At 40.6% G+C, this 6,000-nt stretch overlaps 1 long non-coding RNA gene across 1 annotated transcript in view; it reads left to right on the forward strand.

Annotated features, from left to right (window-relative positions):
- The window catches only part of LOC120886853 (uncharacterized), an 88,262-nt gene extending 82,837 nt beyond the window's left edge, over positions 1 to 5,425 (forward strand). The window contains exon 3 of the long non-coding RNA XR_005729980.2: positions 5,305 to 5,425. This is a non-coding gene — a long non-coding RNA (uncharacterized LOC120886853). The remainder of the gene's footprint in view (positions 1 to 5,304) is intronic.
- The last annotated feature ends 575 nt before the right edge of the window (positions 5,426 to 6,000 follow it).

The raw sequence follows: 6,000 nt of genomic DNA on the forward strand, positions 1-6,000 counted from the left end.
CCCAGATTAAACTTTGTATAGTGGAAAACAAAGAGAAAACAGTAGAAGAAGGGGAAATTCTACCAGCATCTTCAAGGGATACTATAGCATTAACTATATACTGGCTATCAGAAAATAAATTAAATACAGAATCTTTAAACATCACAAAAGTTTGTAATACTGCATTAAGCTCTACCTTTTGAGCTGATTGTTTGGGTACTAAAAATGTAAAAGTTTGATCAGGTGTAACTATTGCTGCTGTACCATTATTTGACCCATCAGTGAATATATTTGGAGCATTCATGATAGGTGTTTTTCTTGTCATTTTTGGAAAAATTACAGGATGCAATGACCAAAAAGACAATAAAGGATTAGATGGTAAGTGGTTATCAAATGAAACATTAGATTTGCACATTATTATTGCCCAAGTATTTAACTCATTAGCTAATTCATCAATTTGATTCATAGTATATGGAGTAATAATTTTATGGGGAGAAATTCCAAACACTGCCTTTGCTGTTTTTATTCCTTTGAGTATTAATTGTCCTACAGCCTCAGGATACCTAGTAAGAATAGTGTTAGGAGAATAAGATAAATGTATCCATAATAATGGACCTTCTTGCCAAAATACTCCTGTAGGAATATTTTTTGTTGGTAGTACAATAAATAATAAAGGCAAACTTATATCAATTCTATCCAAATGCATATTTTCCATATATGTTTCAATGATTTTTAATGCCTTTCTTGCTTCAGGCGTTAACATTCGGGGTGAATTTGGATCTGATGGACCTTTTAGGATATCAAATAAAGGTCCCAATTCTCCTGTTGGAATACCTAGATAAGGCCTTATCCAATTTATGTCTCCTAATAACTTTTGAAAGTCATTAAGTGATTTGAGTTGATCTACTCGTATTTGAATTTTTGGTGGACGGACCATGGTTGAGGATAATAGAACTCCTAAATAATTAATTGGAAAATTTAATTGTACTTTATCTATTGCTATCTCTAGATTATAATTTTTTAATAAGTTTGTAAGTGTGGCATAACATTCTAGCAATGTGTTTTTAGCTTTGTGTGCCAATAACACATCATCCATATAGTGAAATATTTGTAGTTCAGGATTTTGATTTCTAAGTGGCTGGATTACTTTGTTAACATAAATTTGACACATAGTTGGGCTGTTAGCCATCCCTTGAGGGAGTACTTTCCATTCATATCTCTGATCAGGACCTTCATGATTTAGTGCAGGGATAGTAAATGCAAAACGTGGACTATCCTCAGGATGAATTGGAATTGAAAAAAAACAATCTTTAATATCTATAACTAAAACATACCAAGTTTTTGGCAAAGCAGACAATTGAGGAATCCCCGATTGAGCAGGTCCCATAATGACCATTTCATTGTTAATGGCTCTTAAATCTTGCAGTAATCTCCATTTACCAGATTTCTTTTTGATGACAAAAATGGGAGTATTATGGGGAGATACAGAAGGTTGTATATGTCCTTCCGCTAATTGTTGTTTGACCAGATCATGGGCTACTTGTGTCTTTTCTTTAGTCAAGGGCCACTGAGGAACCCATACTGGTCTTTCTGATTTCCATGTAATTTTTATTGTCTCAGTGGCCCTTTGTGAAAATCCAACCCATGTCTGTCTGTTCCTTGATCTATTTGTATTGGTGCTGCTATACATTGTTCTTGTCTTTCTAATCTTTTTCCTTTCCTAAAACCTTGTCTAGCCATAATAGTGGGTGCATTTTGATTGATATTATTTGTTAATGTCAAACCTAATTGATCTAAGACATCTCGTCCCCATAAATTTACGGGAAGATGATCCAATACATATGGCTGTATAGTTCCTTCACATCCTTCAGGATCCTTCCAATCTAATAGCATTGCACTTCTATCGGGATTAGTCGCCACTCCTAGGCCTCGAAGCGATTGAGTGGCTTGTTGTAATGGCCAATGTTTTGGCCATTCTTGACGAGAGATGATGCTAAGATCTGCACCTGTATCCAATAGCCCATTAAATTCATGTCCTTGAATATTTAGTTTTAGCATGGGGCGAGAATCTAAATTTAAAGAAAGCATAGCCCAATCTACACCTGTGGAGCCTAATCCCTTGGAACCTCTTTCTACAACATGACTGGAAAATTTATCATGTAGGCTTGGTATTATTAGTAACTGTGCTATTCTATCTCCTGGTGAAATTACTGATATACCCTTTGGAGAACTGGCTATAATTTTTATTTCACCTTCATAATTGGAATCAATTACCCCAGGACTTATCAAAAGTCCTTTTAGAGTAGAAGAGCTGCGTCCCAATAATAAGCCTACTGTTCCTTTGGGAAGAGGTCCTTTTACCCCTGTGGGAATGATTTGAACTCCCATCTCTGGAGTTAGTACTGATTTGGTGGAGGCGCAGATGTCCAACCCTGTGCTCCCTCTGGTTTGTCTGATGAGGGATCTGATGTGCTGGGCACTACCCTGATGGGGTTGCTGGGGTTGCTGGGTTCCTCCAGTGCTCCGTATATTTGTGGTTTGGGGCCCCGGAGCATTGGGGCCCCCTGTCCATTTTTTGGCAACGGAGCCCGATGCCTTTGTCCACGATATTGTGGATAAACACCTTGTCCTTGTTCGTTTTTTGATAATGGAGTACCCTCTATGGTGGTTTGAGGACGGTATTCATTAGCCCAATATAATGGAGTACCCTCTATGGTGGTTTGAGAACGGCATTCATTAGCCCAATGTCTCCCTCTACGGCATCGTGGGCAAATACCCGGTATTCTACTTGTTTGATACCTAGTTTTGTTAAACCCTCCTCCTATGGGGCAATTCCTTTTAAAATGTCCTGTTTGTTGACAATTGTAGCATGTTCTTGGCCTGGCATCTAAAGCCTGTTTTACTGCAGCTGCCACAATTTGCCCTTGTTCATTAATGTCTCTGGCATCTAAAACCTGTTTTACTGCAGCTGCCACAATTTGCCCTTGTTCATTAATGTCTCTGGCATCTAAAGCCTGTTTTACTGCAGCTGCCACAATTTGCCCTTGTTCATTAATGTCTCTGGCATCTAAAGCTTGTTTTACTGCAGCTGCCACAATTTGCCCTTGTTCATTAATGTCTCTACATAATTTAATATATGTGTTTAAATCTTCATGTTTCCATGGTCTAATGATATCTCTACACCAACGATTCGCTTGGTCATAAGCCAGTTGTTTTATAAATGGCATTGCTTGTTCTGTATTCCCAAAAACTCTGGTAGCTGTTTGAATAAGCCTATCTACAAATTCAGCGTAAGGTTCATTAGCTCCTTGTATTATCTTAGATAATTGACCTTGTAAACCTCCAGGTTCTTGTAAAGTCTTCCATGCCCTAACTGCATCTACAGCAATTTGTAAATATACACCAGGATCATATGCAAGTTGTTGCTGCCGATCCTCATAAGGTCCCTTTCCTAACAACATATCTAGATTTCTCTGAGGATAACCAGCTGCTGCATTTCGACTAGCCGTCTCCTTGCAAAATTCCTCATTGGCAACCTTCCATAACAGGTATTGTCCTCCATTTAGCACAGCTTTACACAAACTAGCCCAATCTGCTGGCGTCATGCTTAAGTTGGTAATGGATTCGACCAAGCTTACAGTGAAGGGTGCTTGAGGACCATAGGTTGCTACAGCCTCTTTTAGCTCCTTCACTGATTTGAAATTTAAACCCTGGTAAGTTCGCTGCCCTCCTACCTCAAATACAGGGCATACTTGAGATCCTGTCTCAGGATCCCAACTATCAACTGCGGGGGTTGGGAGTCTCTTAGCATATGGAGGTGGTGCTGTTGATTGGACACTTATGCCCTCTGGTGATAGAGTGCTGTTAGTAGCAGTCTCTAGTAGAGGTGGCGCTGTTGGTTGAACACTTACGCCCTCTGGTGATAGAATGCTGTTAGTAGCAGTCTCCTGTAGAGGCGGTGCTGTTGGTTGGACACTTACGCTCTCTAATAAAAGGGTCTTATTAGCAGTCTCCTGTTTTAACTTTTCCCCTGATAGATTTTTCTGCTCTAAACTTTCTTCCTCTGTCTCACTATCTCGAAAGACCTTCTCTTTTACTTGAATCTTTTCCTCTTTCTGACTAGCTCGAGCTTTTACTTGAATCTTTTCCTCTGTCTGACTAACTTGAGAGACTTCCTCTTCTACTTGAATCAATATGTCTTCTTCTTCCTCTACCTCTGTCTGAACTGAAGGCTTTGGACTAAGCAAATCAGATATGTACGTCCACAATGTCAATGTGCCAACTGGCAGAGTCCCTGGGCTGTTCTTTTCTATTCTTTTTAAATCTTCACCATGATGGTTCCATTGTGATATATCTAACAACTCCTCCTTAAAAAGCCATGGGCTATATTCTTGTATTATATCAACGTATGCCCTGACTGCTCTTGATTTTACTGGGAAGCTTCCTTCCTTTAACAATTTACTTAACACTCTTTCGGTTTGTTTTTTACTAATTGCTGATCCCGTATTTCTACTATAATACAACCCAGCAAGATAACAGCAAATAAAACCGAGACAGAATCCAATAAAAAGGGAACCACACAAAATCATTATAACAGCCTTTCTATCCTCCTGACATATGTATCCGTCCTTTCTCCCTATCTGTTCCTCAAACGCAAATAGTTTTTCCTCAGATGTGAGTGGTTTTTCTTCCCTCTTACTCATCTCCAGGGACAGGAAAGTTAAAACAAAAACGAAGCAAAACAAAAGAGGAGACTTAGAATGGCTCCCCATCCTCTCGCCCTGCCCTCAGGGGCGAGCAGTTTACTTACCCTCAGTTGCTCCCCGTGCGAGCCACCAAATGCCGAAGTCTGGCTTGGCACAAATCAGGAGCCACTTATCAAAAAGAAACTAACTTTATTTTTAGAACTACAAACGCCAAACAAAACAGCTCCAGGGAAAAACCCTCAGAGCCCAACTGCCACCACCGGCTTCCACAAGCCTCTCTCCCCCACACCAGCCTTTTCACCTCCCACAATCCTCCTCCTCTTGAGGCCGATTGGCTGGGTTGCGTGGGCAGAGCCAAAGAAGTCACCCAATGAGCAGCTCCGTGGAGGAGCCAATCAGCTAGATGTTGCTGGGGCAGCTGTGAGCCAATCATCAGCTGGCAGTCTGAAGGGCAGGGAAACAGCCCAATGAACATCACCGCAGAGGAGCCAATCAGCTAGATGTTGCTGGGGCAGTCTGAAGCTTGCTGGCAGCTGGAAGTTTGCTGGGGCCCCTTTGGCTGTGGCTCTCAACACAAGGCAATTCCTTAACTGAAAGTTATTTCTCCTAATTTTGCCAGATGGTTGGAAATGTACAGCAACTGGAACTACATCCTTACTTGGGAGTGTGATCTTCAGAACTACCTCCTGTGCGCCATGATGTTCACAAGAGAAACCACATAGAACCTCAAGGAGTCAAGAGGAAGGTAATAATCGCTACATATGTGTAGCTTATTCCAAAGATCCCAGGTTAAAGGACAGGGCTGGATTGCAGGTACTTTAACATTTGTAGAGGGCCACTGATGGCATCTCTATTTGTCTCTCAGCTGATATGGTAAGTGTGAGTCACTTACTGATTTGAAACATTTTCCACTGGGAAATGTAGGATAGTTACAATTTTTGGCATAATAGTGTATGGGCTAGATTTCTGGGAAACCAAATCTGAGGTAGAGTCTGAAATATATGAGACTAGAATAAAAAAATGCCCTTAGGGTCACCCCTTGTAGAAAGAAAAAGAAAGAAGGGAAGAAAGGAGGATCAGTCAGAGGAAGAAACTGACTGTGGGAAACCTCAATAGAACAGATGTATTACAGAAGTTTCCAAGCTGGGATAACACTCTAGACTTGTCTTGGATTGGGGTGAGAGAGCTGGGATTTTTTACTCAACAGCTAGTAGTCATTGCATGGGGCCTGTTCTGGAAAGGGTGCATCAGCTTGGGCAAGGTGACTTTTTTTGGCTAATGTAATGCCCATAGTGAGAATAAGGGGTAATAAATT

The sequence above is a fragment of the Ictidomys tridecemlineatus genome, chromosome 5 (genome assembly GCF_052094955.1).
Source record: "Ictidomys tridecemlineatus isolate mIctTri1 chromosome 5, mIctTri1.hap1, whole genome shotgun sequence".
NCBI lineage: Eukaryota > Metazoa > Chordata > Mammalia > Rodentia > Sciuridae > Ictidomys > Ictidomys tridecemlineatus.